Genomic DNA, 19,233 nt, shown 5'->3' with positions numbered 1-19,233 from the left:
TATGGGCATCCATGGAAGTAAAAGGATTGTCTGGACGCGTAAGTGAGCAAATTGTCCATGATCACGAGTTTTGGCGAGATGGATCAAAAGGCGGTCATGACTACGAAGGTTAGATGGTTGTGATCATGATCCTTGACATGAGGAGCACGGTCGTACGACCCTTTGCAGGAAGAAACGGCGTTGAAGCATCTTCGGCTCTTGGAAAGGATGTTGAAACTTAAGGAGCCAAGCTTCGGCTTCGGATTCTGGAGCATCTTATGGAGAGAACGCTGAAGCGGAGCGGCTGTCGGAGCGAACGTTGAACCAGAGCCGCTGCTGGAGGACGTTGAAGTGAAGCGACTGTTGGAGCGAACGTTGAAGCGGAGCGGCTACGTTAATCAGTGTGCTGTCAAACTGGACACCCTTCAAGCGAACAATGGTTAGGAGTCCCCAGTTCCAACTATCAATCGTGCTTTCCAGGAGAGGTTGGGGTTTGGGAACGTCTTCTCTGGTTGGAAACAGCTGCTTCTCTGATGCAGTGCAGTTGAGGACTACGAATATGTCTTGACGCTGCGCCTACAAAATCTCACATAAGTGTTTCATCATAGACTGCACTATTTTGTGGGTGAAGTCCCCGGAAATCATGCAGCTCCTGACAGGAAGTGAGTCTTTGTGAACTCAGGGGGGTTGCTGATTTTCTTTGCTTCAATTTTGGAGAAGTCGTTCCTGATTTTTACGTGTGATGAAATTAGATTGCTGATTCCCTTCTACTGGGCGTTTAAAAGGCAACGCTGGAAGGATGCAAGCTGCTGGCGCTGGAAAGATGCAAGTTGTTAGCGCTGGAAGGATGAAAGATGCTGGCGCTGGAAAGATGCAAGTTGTTAGCGCTGGATCGTCTTGGAATGGGCGCTGGCTTGGAGTGGATGCTGGCTTGGATTTGGTATGGTGCGGACTGTTAGCTTGGCACGACGTTGGCTTGGAACGGCGCTGGCTTGGCGCAGACTTGTCCTTGCGGGCCCAGTTGCCTCTTTCCATACGTAGCTCAAATAGGAAATCATTTCCTTATTCAAATTCCAAAAGTGTTATGCGTATGAAAGGGGTTGGCTCTCCTTTTATCTCGTATCTTTGTTCTCACGTCCTGGTGTTAGCGGTAGCACGGTAGCAATAAAGTGGGCAAGCGTATTCCAGCTATGTACTCCAGCGTTTCTCTTTCAATTTGTTTTCTTATTTTGGGGAAAATCCTAGACATAGGTATGCCTTCCATGAATCTGTAGAAATATTGTTATTCTCTTCGAATATCACTGTAGTAGCGTCGGCTACCTCATGAATAATGACTGGTAATCGTTATTATGCAAAGTATGTGCGTACGGGTAGGTGACTGATTTCACGAGGAACTGGGCGTTAGGGTTTCTATGAGATCCAAAAGTTGCAGGACAAGGTGACCTAAGGTCCTTCTGCGGACGTGGTCAAACAACAAGAAGAGGAGGTCGAAAGGCTGTCCAAAGAGTTTGAGCTGAAACAGGCGGTCTTCCGAATGACGAAGGACTCCTTCTTCGAGAAGAGAAAAACACCGTTGAATGGCTTCCTTTGAATGCACTTCTGTCTTCTGAAATTCTTCTGTTTCGTTTTTTTTTAAAGGCAAATGAAACACCCGGCTTTATGGTTTTGATTTTCTGGATTTTTGGGTTGATAGACAAGTGTTACTTATGAGGGTTTTGGATTATTATTCGGGATGAACTGTTTTAGGATGATGCCGTTTTTGGTTATGATTGTAAGTGACACAAAAATCCCAGGAAAGATATGAAACCGTGAACGTTGAATGTCGGTGGATGACATGGAATGAAACATAACATGGCTATCGGTTTTATCATTCCCATGAAAACTTGAAATAGTAAACCATGTATTTTGTCTAGGCAAGACTTACTCGGTTTTTTGGATCTGCTAACGAAAAATGAGTCAGGTGCAAGTCCGAGTTTTGTGAGAAGCACCGCAATTTTGGAAAGTCCCCAGTCGTCCCTGAGTCACTGGATAATCGAGTCGTCAATCCCTGGGCGGATCGTTTGCTTTTAACCTCTGGGAAGTCCCTAGTCGTCCCTTGCCGTGTCATGACTGGTAATCGGGTCGTCTGGTAACTGAGTCGTCGATCCCTGAGCGGATCTTATCGGGCCGTCTGGTAGCTGAGTCGTCGATCCCTGAGCGGATCGTTTGCCTCTACCGTCCTGACGCTTGGGCCGAAGTATGAGATCGAGGATTGAAAATTGATATTGTATCCGAAAGACCAATCTCCCACTGTGGTCGCCAATTGTTTGAGGGTGAAAACAGTTTCTGCTGGTTTCAGTAATTTCGTGTGATGTGGGTGAGAAACAAATCTAAACCCTAAACAATGTACTGCAAGGGAGTACTTTAGATTCGAGAGATCAATCTGTACAAGTCCGGCCTAAACCAAGAAATGGCCGTTCCAGACTTGCTTCGGTCACAAAGTTGAGCAGAAGGGTTGGTTTTGGGGAGGGGAGCGAAGAGAGTGTTGAGACCAGAATAGTTGATTCTGGAAGAGTAGTTGTTTTGTGACTTGTATCAGAAAGTAGGAAGCTAACATATGGGAAATCTAGCAAGCGCTTTCTAATTGTTGTATGCTCCTGACCAGAACTTGTTGTTCGGTGGAAATAGGTAATTCCTATTTATACAAGTCGAAGTGAAACGTACCCTGGTCTCATTAAGAAATGGAAAACGGGTGAGTAAATGAGAGGAGGTGGTAATCAGTAACGCTTGGAATTGATGTTCCATAAAATAAAACGTTTCACCATTACTCCATGTATTTACTAACTGCCTCATCCTTATAACACTTTCTAATAACGAGCGTGGTGTACGCCGCACGCTGTAAACTGCCAGACCAATACCCAATGAGCATCCCCCAGTTTGTGACATTTGTTGATGTCTCGAGTGTTTTCGTGGAAAACATGTAGCATGTTGTTGTTGTATGGCAAGTTCAGCTTGGGAGACTTGCCGACTCGGTGGTGACCTTCAACGGTCGAGATTTTGCATCTTAAGAGGAAGGTAGCCGTTGATTATTGCAACCTTTCGTTTGGTAGCCAGTGGCATGAAAGTATGATCAGTATGGCTTTAATATCTCCCATTTTAGGAACGGCCAAAAGTTAGGGTTTTGGCTTTGTTTAGGAGCGACCAAACGAGGTCCAAAGGTTTCCATACGTTAGCTGGTAACCTTGGACGGCTAAGATCTGCATCTTAGATGAAAAAGTTGTCGTTGAGTGTTGCAGGCCTTCCTTTTGGTAGCCGCATAGGGAAGTCTGGCATGGTATGGCGCGACAAGGTGGTTGGCATGTCATTGGCACATGTGGCATGGCATGCCCTGGCGCGGTTTGGTGTGGCCAAAGCTAGGGTTTTTTTCAAAGGTTACCATGCACTGTTTGGCGACCTTGGACGGCTAGGATTTGCATCTAGGATGCAAGGGTGGCCGTTGATCGTCGCACGCCTTCATTTTGGTAGCCGCATGGGGAAGGCCGGCATGGTATGTCGCGACAAGGTGGTTGGCATGCCATTGGCACATGTGGCATGGCATGCCTTGGCGCGGTTTGGCGTGGCCAAAACTAGGGTTTTGGGCCAAAGGTTACCATGCGTTGTTTGGCGACCTTGGACGGCTAGGATTTGCATCTAGGATGAAAGGACACGCCTTTGTTTTGGTAGCCGCATAGGGAAGGTCGGCATGTTGTGGCGCGGCAAGGTGGTTGGCATGCCATTGGCACACGTGGCATGGCATGCCTTGGCGCGGTTTATCGTGGCCAAAACTAGGGTTTTGGGCCAACGGTTACCATGCGTTGTTTGGCGACCTTGGACGGCTAGGATTTGCATCCAGGATGGAAGGGTGGTCGTTGATCGTCACACGCCTTCGTTTTGGTAGCTGCATGGGGAACGCCGACATGGTGGTTGGCATGCCATTGGCACATGTGTCATGGCAATGCCTTGGCGCGGTTTGGAGTGGCCAAAACTATGGTTTTGGGCCAAAGGTTACCATGCGTTTTTTGACGACATTGGACGGCTAGGATTTGCATCTAGGATCGAAGGGTGGACGTTGATCGTCGCACGCCTTCGTTTTGGTAGCCGCATAGGATAGGCCCGCATGGTGGGTCCAAGGCAAGGTGCGGTTGGCTTGTCATGGTGGGGCCAAGGGTTTGGCATTCCTTTTGCGCATGGTGCGGCTAGCATGGTTTGGGCCAAGGCAAAGCGCGATTGGCTTGGCATGGTGGGGCCAAGGGTCTGGCATGCCATTGGCGCATTGTGGGCTAGCATGGTTGGGGACAACGCAAGGTGCGGTTGGCTTGGCATGGTGGGGACAAGGGTTTGGCATGCCATTGGCGCATGGTGCGGCTAGCATGGTTGGTATTATTTGCTAGTCCCGAGCAAATCAAAACTACAAAATAAAATTCTAACTCACTGTCGCAGGCATCGTCGATTGCATTTAGCGTATGCAATAAGCCTTTAAACCCCTAGGTGGCCCTAGTGGCCGAGTTATAGTCTCGGGAGGGCTTACCAGAGATATACCCACAAAACCTGTACTCCAGACCTTAGCTATCTACGCAGAACCTTGGAAGGCACTAAAGAATCTCCTTGGTTGGCATACTTATTGACTACAGGAAGAAGTACCCTGATGCGAAATTCCAATTGCTGTACACGAGTTTGCACTCAAGCATACTAAAATTCATATAAAGTGACAGAGCTCTACTCAGATAGTTGCACTATAGACATCATATTCGGAGTCAAAACTAATCACATGGATAGATCAAGAAGATGGATATAGAAAACATAGATGGTTTTGATGTTTACTAAGTGAACGACGTTTCCCATATCTGTCTGAAGGCCTCCGCCAAAATGAACCTATCCTAATGGATTGAGATACTAGTCTGACTAATATCAACACACTGGCATATACAAGGGTACCAGTGGTCGATAACCTAACTCTAGGTCAACACAACTGGCATATACAAGGGTACCAGTGGTCGACTTTATTGAATTTATTCCTTTTGGTCAAATGGTCTGGTCTCAATTTCATTTTTTTTTCTTTTTTTTTTTTTTTTTTTTTTTTTTTTTCATCTTTTTTTTTTTTTTTCATTCTTTTTCAACTTTTTTTTTTTTTTTTTTTTTTCATGGTATCTCAATCACTCTAATTCACCCTAGCATTGGTAACAACTTGAATCGTGGGCCCCACCTATCACTTAGAGAAACATAGTTTAAAAACAAAATAAAATAAAAATAGAAGTGAAAAGGACTCAACGAGATATGGTGAAACTATCATGTTATTTCTAACACTGAGCTCTGTGCTTTTATGAATAGACTCTTTAGATGTTTCCATCTAATCAGATTGGTTCCTCAAACTCCTACAATCAAAATGCTTCCATCCACTTAGATTAGTTAGTGCAATCCTCAATAGGCATAAATTTCTAGGCTCTGGAGTTTATTTATTTGCAAAAAGGTGACAAAAAGTGTTTCTTCCCCACCCCCAAACTTAAATCTTACATTGTCCTCAATGTTCTAAGATGAAATAAAAGCATGAACAAGGAGAAACTATTACCACTGGAGGGAAAAGAAATAAGGAAGGATATTACCGTATCACATGAACGCGGGAGCCTCCCAGTAAATGCTAAATTTATAGTCATTAGCTAGACATCAAATACCTCAAAAAGAATTTTCACCTTCCAAAGTCGTATACCAATAGTCGAAATAATTGTGGGTCCATAAGACCAAATAGAACTGCCACAAATAGGAGACAAATGCTCAAGATCAGAAAAATGAGCAGATAGAGCACAACCTGATCTAAAGTTTCTCGCAAGACAACTGGATTTATCTGAGGTGCCCACTTGGGCTTCATATGAGTGTCTCGGCAAACAGATTCATCCGAAAAACGGGTCTCTAACATATGGATTTTCTCCTGGACATTATCAGGCGGATCAGGTTGTGGAGTCTGAATACACTCAAGCGATACCTCAGATGCACTAGGCTTGAGTCCCAAGTTAGGGACTTCTATTGGGGATAATTGACAATCTCTACCCCCAAACTTAGAATTTTGGGTGCCTCTACAATGACTAGTCACAATTGTTCCTAATTTCTAGACCATCGGGTTCTTGAAAAAGGTCAATTGCTTTCTCTAAGTCATAATCAGGTGGTTCATCCTCAGCTTGCTTCATATCTTCTATGGTCCACTCTAAGGCTTCCTTATTTTCTTGAAGCACGGTCTCTGGACTACTTTCCTGATCACTATCCAAATCGGAGGCTATAATCACAGGGAAAGACTCGGGTGGGCCTAAAAATGTATAATTAGACTCCAACTCAGGAGGCTCTTTTAAATAAGGTATTAAGATAGACTCAGAAGCTAGTAATGGTTCGAACCTATCTTTCCATATATCAATATCTAACATAGGAACAGAATCCAACAGAGCATTTACTTGTTCAATGTTACTATCATCGTCGAAATCCAGGCTAAAATGGGATAAACAACTCTCCAATGTATTTTCCGGTACGATGTTTGGTAATGACTCCTGAACTAAGGTTCCTATCATGTTCACCTCTTCAATACATGTGCTATCTAGCTCAGAATGTAGCTTGTTTACATTAAAAATATTCAGCTCAATAGTCATATTACCAAAAGATAGATTCATAATACCATTTCGACAGTTTATGATCGCATTAGACGTAGCTAAGAATGGGCGACCTAAAATCACAGGTATTTGGTTCTCTGGGTCGGGGACAGGTTGGGTATCTAGGACCACGAAATCCACTGGATAAATAAACTTGTCGACCTCAATAAGAACATCCTCGATCACACCACGAGGGATTTTAACGGACCTATCAGCTAACTGGAGTGTTATCTGGGTAGGTTTCATCTCACCAAGTCCTAGCTTAAGGTACACATGGTATGGCAGTAAGTTCACACTGGCTCCTAAGTCAAGCAACGCTTTCTCAACACGGTACTTACCTATTGTACAAGAAATGGTAGGGGACCCTGGGTCTTTATACTTAGGAGTAGTGGTATTCTGAATAATAGAACTCACATGACTAGCTATGAAGGCTTTCTTCTGGACACTGAGCTTACGCTTTCGCGTACACAAGTCCTTAAGGAACTTGGCATAAGAGGGAATCTGCCTAATTGCATCTAATAATGGAAGGTTGATATTAACCTGCTTAAAAACCTCCAATATATCATTAAAGTTGGACTCCCTCTTAGTCGGAACTAGCAGCTGGGGAAACGGGGATCTGGGAACAAAGTGAGGCTCAACAGGACCCTCATTGTCTCTTTGGAGACTCTATCAGTCTCCTCATTTTCTGGCTCAGCAGGGTGAACTACAACATGTTCACTATCAGCATGGCGACCTTGTTGTCAAACTTTCTTTCCACTTCTTAGGGTGTGACAGCATTCACATGATTGTACGATTTCTCTCCTCTATATGAGGATCAGTATGACTAGGGAACCTTCTATCCTCTCTCTCACTTATAAACTTAGCTATTTGTCCTACTTGAAGTTCTAACTTGGCAAGATCTGGGAAGTATTCTTCATTCCGCCTAGTTTCTTGTTGAACGTCATGTGGTTCTTTGTTAACATTTCAGGTTATTTGCTAACATAGTGAGAGTATCCTCTAAGGTAGAGATTTTTTTCTCGGAAGTGTTCTGAAACTGGGTTTGACCTGAAGAGTTGTTAAAACAAAACCTGGGGGAGGCTGAGAATTGCTAGACTGGCCTTGATTCTGGCCCTTAGACCAAGAGAAATTAGGATGGTTCTCCAACCAGGGTTGTAGGTTTCTGAGTATGGGTCAAACTTCTGACGGTTCTCAAACCTAGCATTGTTATAGACAGCATGGGCTTGCTCTTCACTAACCTGACCTTCCCAAATGAATTATCGGGCTCTATTCCACAACTAGAGACTTGAGAGGCTCTATTAGGTTCAACAAGGGACCTGTTTTTAGTCTGACCCATTTCTAAAGCTTCTAACCTTCTAGATAAAGCAGCAAACTTAGCATCTGAACCAAAACTTGTATCTACCACATTGGTGCTACTTCTATTGACTAAGAGTCTTTTAGGGGGTTCAATACAAGATTCCCACTGTTGGGATTTTTCAGCGATAACTCCTAAGAAGGTAAAAGCATCATCAGCATTTTTACTAGTGAACTCACCAGCGCACATAGACTCAACCATGGCTTTGGTCGAATAGTCTAAACCATCATAAATAATTTGTACGAGTTTCATATTATCAAATCCATGGTGAGGACACTGAGATAGGAGATCATTGAATCGCTCTAAAAACCTATAAAGAGATTCTCCCTCTTGTTGCACACTAGCACTAATTTTCTGCCTAACAGCTGCAGTTTTATGCTTAGGGTAGAATTTCATATAGAAGGCAGCGATAAGTTCCTGCCATGTTTCTATGGATTCAGACGGTAGGTTGTTAAGCCAGGTCTTGGCTTTATCTCTCAAGGAAAAGGGAAACATTTTAAGTTTCAAGACTTCATCGGTAAGGTCCTTTATCCTAATTGTCCACAGATTTCCTCAAAGTCCCTAATATGAAAATAAGGGTTCTCATCATCTTTTCCTAAGAATATAGGGATCATTTGAAGAATACTAGGTTTTATCTCGAATTAGCCGTGGCTGGCAATTTAATGCATGAATCGGTTGGTCCTAGTTGGGAACTGTAATCTTTCAAAGTTGCCATCGTTGGCTCAACTGGAGTACTAGGGGTACTTTGTCACTCAGAGATAAATTCTCAAAACTGAAGTTTCCAAAAACAGGGCTCTCCAAAGAGAGTCTTCGAGCTCCCTACTTAAAATCATAAGAACTACTAGGTTTTTCGCTAATCAATCGACTAGAGTATCTCTTTTCCAAGCCCTATTAACAAAATCGGGCATACAATACACTAAAAAATTCAAAAAGAAATAAAAAAAAAATCCTAACAGGAGGTTCTAGCAATCACACAGCAGGCTGACTGACTTTACCACAGCAAACCTAAAGATTTCTAGCAAACAACAAGCATGATGGCTCCACTTAGATTGTTTCTAGACCAGCTTCTAATCCTTCGAAAGGGAATTCGTTACAATTTGAGCACACCCCTCTGGAATCAATCCGAGTTTAAGCAAGTTGAATCGAGGCGAGGGAAGCTCAGTGGAGCTTTGATACCCAAAACCTCACCGATCCAATGCGGCGCAGTCACGCATTCAACTCGCAGAAACCGTCAAGAACTTCGAGGTGTGCTTAAAAGAGTAACCAATATTTTTCGAATGATTGTCCTGTTAAGCTCGATACCCTATAGGTCTCTTTCTAGTCCAAATTTTAGGCTTAGGTTCGCTTTAGGTTTCGTTTTCCTAAGGCGGGCAAGAAGGGAGCGGTGATGAAATCCGAACCCTTATCTTATATGGTCCAGTCCTTGCCCTTTACTAGGAATTTAAAAACAGTCCATATTCAAGTCCTCAGCATATATTCACCTTAAGGAGTCCAGTAACCCGCTTGCAGGAGATTCGCGGGTGTTTAGAATTTTACCTCCCGTACCAGACGGGCGAAGAACCGCTGAAGTCGAATCGGGTCACGACTCCTATGCCGTGTGCGAACCCGAGGGGCCGAGACGATATTGTAATCGTCGTCCTTCCCTGCAAACAGTTTATATTTAAGGGTACCCTTCCGTAGGGTTTAAAAATAAAAATAAAAATGTCCCAAAATTAATGTCCAAAGTCCATAAAAAAAAATACAAAAGAAAAGAAAGTCTAAAAAAAAATTACAAAAATAAAAATGTCTCTTTTTTTTTTCTCTCTTTTTAACAAAATAAAGAAAATCTTCTTCTTTTCGCTCCTTTAGCTTTGGTTTTCACTCCCAAACTTTAAGTAAATCACCACAAGCTTTGGCAAATTTATCTCTCGCTCCAACTTCAAAAATCTGCAAGGAAACAAAAAAAACCAAAAACGTAAAGAAGAACAAGAATAATAATAATAAAAAAAAAATCTAAAAAAAATGCTAACTAAACACAGGTCCGCGTCGGCGGCGCCAAAAATTTGATGAATTTTCAAATAGTGATTGTAGTTGTAGTGGTAAAAAGGGGTCTTTTCAGACTTGTGAAGAAAACAATTTTTTTTAGATTTAATTTAAAAAGGAAAATAAACAAAATAATTCAAGTCTTTAGAGAAAATTACCAAGACTTGGATTCCACCATTGACCCATTATTTGATAAATTCTAATAATTAATATTCATGCAATTTTTCTTGTAGAGTGATTCTAATATTATGCCTTTTGTATATTTTTGAAGTAATAATTGTAATCACAAAGTATAAAACATCAAAAGTTTTTAAAACCCAGCATGCTTCATCAAAATAATTCACAACTATTCAATAAAAACTAATATTTCAAATTCAATTCCATGCAAATAATCAAATAATAATATTGCAAATAAATAATAAAGTTAGAATTATACCATAAATAAGGACCAATGGCTTCCTCCGTCGCCTTGGCTAAGGGGTTTAGCTCCTCATCTCAAAAACACACTCACAAGATGTATTCATGGCTAAATAAGTGTTTTTATTGATGAAAATAATTGATAATTGAAGTTTGTAACGCTGTTATACTGTTGCAGCGTCACTGTTACAAAGGGGTAGTGCTGAAAATAATCGATACAACACAGGTGTTGTATAACAACGACACAGAGAGTTCGCTGTTTGCACTGTTGAAGAACTACGACCCGCAGAGGACAGTCGATGGTACTGTTGATAAACGACGGTCTTGGAGAGTCTGTTCTTCACGTTCTTCCTCCTCGCAGCAGCAGCAGCAGCAGCAGAACCAGAATCTCTGCAACTTGGATTTTCTTGCTCTGTAGTGCTCTAAACCTCTCCCAATTCTCTCCTCAAACTTTCTGACCTTTCATTGATGTAAACCAACACTTATATAGCCCAACAGATCCATAAATCTCGACTAAATCCGAGAGTATTTCTCTTTTTTTTCTTCTCGAGCAGTTGAGAGAATAATCTCTTTTCTGTTGCTTTGTACGCGTCCTATGGCCAGTTATTACGCTCCAAAATTCTCTTAAGACTTGAACAAGACTAGGTACATCTTTATCCAGCGTAAAACTCTCCCAAAATTCTTCACAAAATCTTTGAAAATAAACCGAAAGAGTACGTATCCTGTTGAACTTTGATTCACTTCTCCCGGCCATTCTAGCCCAATTAAGCCCATGAAATCATCCATAATAGAATTGTATATCCATATCACGTCCAGCCCATGAGAATCAGTGATTGAATCTCATTAAAACTCGTCCGAAAATCCAACCCTAAATCTGTCTGGTGAAAGAAAATTTTCCCGCCAAAATTTTCTTTTGAATTTGAGAAGTTGACCTCCCCTTATCTGTGGCTGGTCTCCCTTTAGCAGATGCCTGGAAATGGGTCACCCCTTAGTAATTAGGTTACCCCTTATCCAAAATCAAGGGTCCGTATAGCAAGTGTCCTCTGGGGCATTTTCCGCACTTTTTTCGGGGTTCCTCCGGGGTACTTCGGTACACTTCTGGGGCGCTTCCGGTACTCTATCAACGGAGGTCCAAACGCCGCATTTTCAGCCAATTTCGCCGCAAAACTTTATTCTTCTAAAAACACCTACAAATAAATAAAATATCCAAATAAGTACAATATCGAGCACTAACAATATATATAATTGAGATAAATTAGACACATAAATGAGTCTATCAGTTGGCATGCCTTGGCGCGGTAGACGTGGCTGGCATGGTTTTCCATTGGCACAGTGGTGCGGCTGGCATGGTTGGCATGCCTTGGCGCGAAGATGTGGCTGGCATGGTTTGCCATTGGCACAATGGTGCGGTGATAGACACATTTTTGTGTCCGATTTTTCTCGATTCTATATATTGTTAGGGCTCATTTTTTTACTTATTATGGTGTTTTATTTATTTGTAGGCATTTTTGGCTAATAAACATTTTTGGAAAAAATTGGCTCGAAAAGTTGTCGGAAAGCACCCGGAGGACACTTGCTATTCGGACTCTCACTTTGGATAAGGGGTAACCTAATTACCAAGGGACATCCCATTTCCAGGCAGTTGCTAATCGCACCCCTACTTTGGATAAGGGGCAACCATCTTCAACATTAAAAAAAAAAGGATTTTGGCGGGAAAAAAGTGTAGTTAAAGAGCAGTTTTGGCAATCGTGATTTGGAGGAGTTTGAGGTCGATTAAACCTCTGATTTTCATAGGATAGACTCCTTATGGGTCTAGGAATTTGTTATGGGTGTTTAAATCGATTAGATTGGGCTCAATCGACGGATTTTTCTCACAATAAGAAAATATGGAAAGTCACGTGTGTGACCTATTTTAGGGAATTTTAGAGAGATTAAAACGATGTAAACCTTCCTAAAGATTTGTATCTATCTAAGGAAGAGTTTAGAATAAAAAGGAAAGCTCAGAAACGCGTAGAAATCCTAAAACAAGAAATTGTCAACTTGGCTGTGAAGAGAAGGAAAGATATTTTGGAAGATTTGGGAGAGATTTAATCGGTATTTTTGATATAAATAGATGTCTTGGGTCATATAGAAGAGGTGTCGAGAGTTTGGGAACCTTAGAGCAACTGCAGTGGACGACTAAACCCAAATTTTTAGTCGAGTGGGCTGGCGTAGTGGGACGGACCATAGATCAAAATTTGATCAAAGAGTAAAAACCAGACCAAATTTGGTCGGCGATCAAGACCAAACCCAAATATAGTCGGGCTTTTATATAATGTCCGCCTACCCGACGGGCGTTGGTATAATGTCCGTTTGTAGCCGCGCGTTCGTAAAGTTAACGCCTGGTGCAGGTGCGTTGGTATAATGTCCGCCTGGATGGGGCGTTGGTATAATGTCCGCCTGGATGGGGTGTACGTAAAGTTAACGCCGGGCACCCAGGCGTACATAATGTTAACGCCTATCTTGGGGCGTTGATATAGTCATGATCTTTACTCACAAAGTTTCAAAAACTTTGCTTGGGGAGTTAACTTTATCAACGCCTTTTTTTTTTTTTTTTTTTTTTTTTGAATATGTCGGGCGGAATCTTTACAAACGCCCCATGTCAGGCGTTTCTTTATCAACGCCTGATTCCAGGCGTAAGCTTTATCAACGCGCGACCAAATATAATCTTTCCTCACTGCGTCACACGACAGACTAACCCAAATTTGGTCTTTTTTTAGTCTTTGGTCTTTGGTTATAACTCGCACACCACTTGTGGACGCTCTAAAGAAGCCATAGAAGAAGAAATCAGAGCTTTACCAAACTCTGTTTCTCTGCTGCTGCTGCTGAAGAAGAAGAACGAAGAACATTGACGCTCGTAGACAGTCGCAGAAAGTGTCGTTTTTAACAGCTGAAGAACATTAAGCTGTTCAGGGCAGTCTTATTCAGGGTCTTAAAATCAGCGACAAAACAGTTTTTCTGTAACAGTTCCATTGTAACAGCTGTTTTGCAACACCAATACACTGTTGCAAACAGTCTGTGTTATTACTTTTCACTCTTTTAATCATCTTTTGAGCAACAAACACATATTTTGAGATCATGATTAATATGAGGAGCTAAACCCCATTGCTGAGGCGATAGAGGAAGCTATTTTTCCAACAAAAAGTGGTATATTCTATTTTATCTTTTTATTTGCAATAATTATATGATTATTTGCCTTGAACTATTATTGAATATGATTTTTATTTGAGTGATTGTGATCTATTTTGATGGAGTATGCTTAGTTTTAAGACTTTTGATGCTTCATACTTGGTATTTACAATTATTACTTTTGAAAATCTACTTGTTGCAATATTTTAGAATCAAATTAAACAAGAAAATTGCATAAATATAAGTATTGGTTTAATCACTTTGAACTTGGAAAATAGTGGAATCTTAGCCTCAGTGTTTCTTTTAGTATTGATATCATCTTTGATTGAGTTTGCTATAATTTTTAGTGAGTTTTCTATTTTAATATTAGAATTTAAGTCTAATTAATATCCTTCACAAGTCTGAGAATCGAACCACTTTTACCACTATCTACAAATCACATCAATTTTTGGCGCCGCCGACGCGGACTTGTTTTTAGGGTTTTAGATTTATTTTTTTTTTGTCTTTTTTTATGTTTTTGGGTATTTATCTTGTGTCTACAGGTTCTGGATCATAAAGAAAATTGAGCCAAGGAGTTTGGTGATTTCATAAAGACTTGGAGCTAAAGATTAAAGCAAAAAGAACAGAAAAGAAGACAATTTTATTTTAAGACAATTTTGTAGTTTAGGTTTGTTTATTTTATTTAAAAAAAAACTGTATTAGGGTTTATTATTTTTGTAATTTTTCTTTATTTTTTTGCTTTTGGACTTTGGACTTTGGGACATTATTTTTTTTATTACCCTACGGAAGGGTACTTTAAATATAAACTGTTTGCAGAGAAGGAGGACAATTACGATATTGTCTCTGCACCTTGGGTTCGTACACTAGACATCGGAGTCAGTGGCCCGAGTCGACTACAACCGATTCATCCCCCGTCTGGAACGGGAGGTAAGATTCTAAACACTCGCGAATCCCCTGTCAGCGAGTTACTGGACTCCTTCGTATGCATATATGTTGAGGACTGAATACGGACATTTATTTTTCTAGTAAAGGGCAAGGCCTGGCCATACAAGATAAGGGTTCGGATTTCATCACCGTTCTCTTCTTGCCCGCTTTAGGAACACGTAACCTACGCGAACCTAAGCCTAAAATTTTGACTAGAACGAGACCGATAGGGTAACGAGCTTAACAGGAAAGTCATTCGAAAAATATTGGTTACTCTTTTAAGCATACTTCGAAGTTCTTGACGGTTTCTGTAAGTTGAATGCGTGACTGCGCCGCCTTGTAATACCGGTGAGGCCTTGGGTATCAAAGCTCCACCGAGCTTCCCTCGCCTCTATTCAACTTACGTTAACTCGGATTGATTCCAGAGGGGTTTGCTTAAATTGTAACGAATTCCCGTTCGAAGGATTAGAAGCTGGTCTAGAAACAATCTAAGTGGAGCCATCATGCTTTTTGTTTGCTAGAAATCAATAGGTTTGATTTGGTTGAGTCGGCCTTGATCTGTGTTTGCTTACCCTTCCAATTTAGAAAATTCTATTGTATGCCTGAACGTAAAAGAGACGCACTAGGTAGATTTGTTAAAGAGAAACCTAGTAGTTCGAAGCGTCTCGATTACCTTAATCTAGAAAGTCCGGCTTTTGAAGAGTCTGTTTTTGAACGTTCTTTGACTGAGGAGAGAATCCTGTTGCTCCGATAGCGCCAGAAATGGCAACTTTGAAAGCTTTGTTGAATCCAACTAGGACTACCCGTCCTTCGTGTATTAAGTTAGCTGAAACGGAGGCACCCTATGAACTGAAACCTGGGACCTTACAGATGCTCCCAATCTTTTTAGGGAAAGAAAATGAAAACCCTTATTACCATGTTAGGGATTTTGAGGAAATTTGTAGTACTCTAAGAATTAGAGGCTTAGATGATGATGCTTTGAAACTTAGGTTATTCCCATTTTCCCTGAAAGATAAGGCCAAGTCGTGGCTGTATAGTTTGGACTCCGAGTCAATTGAGACATATGAACAACTTACATCTGCCTTTTTCAATAAGTTTTTCCCTAGGCACAAAACATCGTCTATTAGGACGCAAATATGCACATTTTCACAACAAGAGGGAGAATCTTTATATAGGTATTTGGAAAGGTTCAATGATTTATTATCCCAGTGTCCTCATCATGGTTTAGAAAAGGTTAGGCTAGTTCAGATCCTTTATGAGGGTTTAGATTATTCCACAACGACCATGGTTGAGTCTCTATGCACTGGTGGATTTGAAAACCAAACTGTTGATGCGGCGATGGAATTTTTTAATGAAATCGCCGAAAAAACCCAGCAATGGGAAAATAGTAGGGCACCCCAGAAAACAATTCTTTTAAGTAGAGGAAACGTTAATAGGGTAGAAGGAGGCTATGAATCAGATGCCAAAATTGCTGCTATAGCAAAAAGGTTAGAAGCCTTAGAAGTGGGCCAGACTAGTGGTAGAGTGGAGCCTTTTTGGGAAGGCCAGAATATTGAAGAGCAGGCCAATGCTCTTTATAATAACACTAGATTTGATAACCGTCAAAAGATTGACCCATATTCAGAAACCTATAATCCTGGTTGGAGAAACCATCCGAACCTTTCGTGGTCTAAGGGCCAAAGTCAAGGTCAGTTTAGTAATTCTAATGCTCCCCCAGGTTTTGGCTATACTAAGAATCCTTCAGGACTAGCTCAGTTTCAGAATCAGTCAGATAAGAAAATCCTAAGTTTAGAGGAATCTCTCGCCTTGTTAACTCAGCAAACTGCAAAATTCCAGTTATCCGTAGAACAGAGTCTACAAGCTAGTAACAGGATAGGACAAGAAAATAGTCAGGCTATTTCCGAGTTAAAAACCCAGGTTGGTCTGATAAGTGATTCTTTGAGAGAAAAAGGTAAGTTTCCTAGTCAAACACAACCCAACCCTAGAGGAGTTCATGAATTAGGTGCAAAACCATCGAATCAATTGAATGTGTTAGAACCCTTAGAAGTGGTAGAGTTGTAGACAATAAGGTAACCATGCCCGATAGTGAACATACTGTAGTTCACCCCTCAGGATCTCACCTCTCAGGACCAGTAGCTGAAGAGACTGATAAAGTTTCTGATGATGTGAATTCGGTTCCTGAAAGGTCTGATTTTAGGCCTAGAGCCCCATTTCCTCAGCTATTAGTACCAACAAAGAAGGAATCGAACTTTAATGACATAGTGGAGGTTTTTAAGCAAGTTACCATAAACCTTCCCTTATTAGATGCAATTAGGCAAATTCCTGCTTATGCCAAGTTCCTTAAGGATATGTGTACGCGAAAGCGAAAACTTAGCGTCCATAAGAAAGCCTTTTTAGCTAGTCACGTAAGTTCAATCATTCAGAACACCACAACTCCAAAGTACAAAGACCCAGGTTCTCCTACCATTGCTTGCACAATAGGTAACTTCCGGGTAGAAAAAGCTTTACTTGACTTAGGAGCCAGTGTGAACTTACTGCCATTCCATGTATACTTACAGCTAGGACTTGGTGAAATGAAACCTACTCAGATGACACTGCAGTTAGCTGATAGGTCTGTTAAAATCCCTCGAGGTGTTATCGAGGATGTTCTTATTGAGGTCGACAAGTTTATTTATCCAGTGGATTTCGTGGTCCTAGATACCCAACCTGTCCCTGACCCAGAGAACCAGATACCTGTGATTTTAGGTCGCCCATTTTTAGCTACGTCTAATGCGATCATTAACTGTCGAAATGGTGTGATGAGTTTATCTTTTGGTAATATGACTATGGAGATGAACATTTTTAATGTCAGTAAGCAACCTCATGAGCTAGATGACACATGTGTTGAGGAGGTGAACATGATAGAAGCCTTAGTTCAGGAGTCATTACCAAACATCTTGTCTGAAGACCCATTAGAAAGTTGTCTATCCCATTTTGGTTTAGATTTTGACGACGATAGCACTATTGAACAGGTGAATGCTCTATTAGATTCTACCCCTGTGTTAGACACTGATAGATGGAAAGCTAGGTTCGAACCGTTACCAGTTTCTGAGACTACCCTAATTCCTTCTTTAGAAGAGCCCCCAAAGTTGGACCTTAAACCACTACCATACCTAACTAAGTATGTGTTTTTAGGCCCATCTGAGACTTTACCTGTGATTGTAGCTTCCAATTTGGATAGTGATCAGGAAAGTAGGCTAGTAAATGTACTTCAAGACAATAAGGAAGCTTTAGGGTGGACTATAGCAGACATTAAGGGTATAAGTCCTACTGTGTGTATGCATCAGATTCATTTAGAGGAAGACTCCAAACCTTCTAGGGAGATGCAACGTCGACTGAACCCTAACATGAAAGAGGTAGTTCGAAAAGAGGTGCTTAAGTTGTTAGATGCGGGTATTATTTACCCAATTTCAGACAGTAAGTGGGTCAGCCCTGTTCAGGTTGTCCCCAAGAAATCAGGTATCACTGTAGTCCAGAATGATAATAATGAATTAATCCCAACCCGAGTGACCACGGGATGGCGTGTGTGTATTGACTATAGGAAATTGAACAAGGTCACAAGGAAGGATCACTTTCCCCTTCCTTTTATCGACCAAATGCTAGAGCGATTAGCTGGACATAGTCACTATTGCTTCTTAGATGGCTACTCCGGTTATAATCAGATCGTTATTGCCCCAGAAGACCAAGAGAAAACCACTTTTACCTGTCCCTTTGGTACCTTTGCGTATAGACGCATGCCTTTCGGGCTATGTAATGCCCCTGCAACTTTTCAGCGTTGTATGATGAGCATATTTTCTGATATGGTAGAACGGTTCTTAGAGGTCTTTATGGATGATTTTTCAGTGTTTGGTTCATCTTTCGATGAGTGCTTGCATCATTTGACATTAGTGTTGACTAGGTGTAAGGAAAAAAATTTAGTGCTTAATTGGGAAAAATGCCATTTCATGGTTAAATCAGGAATTGTATTAGGGCACATCGTCTCTTCAAAGGGTATAGAGGTAGACAAAGCCAAAGTTGACCTTATTAAGACTTTACAGGTCCCAAAAACCGTAAAAGATATTAGGTCATTCCTAGGGCATGCAGGTTTTTACCGTCGATTCATTAAGGATTTTAGCTTGATTTCTAGACCTCTTTGCAATTTGCTTGCAAAAGATGTTAAGTTTGTCTTTGATGATGCTTGTTTAGAGGCTTTTGAGAAGCTTAAAACTTTACTCACTACTGCCCCGATAGTCCAGGCACCTAACTGGAACCTACCCTTTGAGATTATGTGTGATTCTTCAGATTATGCTATAGGCGTCGTTTTAGGACAACGAGAAAACAAATTACTTCATGTGATTTATTATGCTAGCAAAACTCTGAATGATGCCCAAATGAACTACACAACTACCGAGAAGGAACTTTTAGCCATCGTGTTTGCCTTGGATAAGTTTAGGTCCTACCTATTAGGTTCTAAGATCATAATCTATACAGATCATGCTGCTTTGAAATACCTTTTATCTAAGAAGGATACCAAACCTAGATTGATTAGATGGATCCTATTGTTACAGGAATTTTCCCTAGACATTAGAGACAAAAAGGGTGCAGAAAATGTAGTAGCAAATCACTTGTCTAGGCTAGTTGTTAGTTCCCCTAGTGATTCCCTTCCTATAAGGGATAGCTTTCCTGATGAACAATTGTTCTCTGTTT

General features: G+C 41.2%; 1 pseudogene; it reads right to left on the bottom strand.

The window, feature by feature from the left end:
* Positions 1-15,634: 15,634 nt before the first annotated feature.
* Positions 15,635-15,734, bottom strand: LOC113307204 (annotated as a pseudogene).
* Between the last annotated feature and the right edge of the window lie 3,499 nt (positions 15,735-19,233).

The sequence above is a fragment of the Papaver somniferum genome, chromosome 8, assembly GCF_003573695.1.
Source record: "Papaver somniferum cultivar HN1 chromosome 8, ASM357369v1, whole genome shotgun sequence".
In the NCBI taxonomy this organism is placed as follows: domain Eukaryota; kingdom Viridiplantae; phylum Streptophyta; class Magnoliopsida; order Ranunculales; family Papaveraceae; genus Papaver; species Papaver somniferum.
Note: the sequence above shows the minus strand (reverse complement) of the source record. Positions and strands in the feature narration are given on the sequence as shown.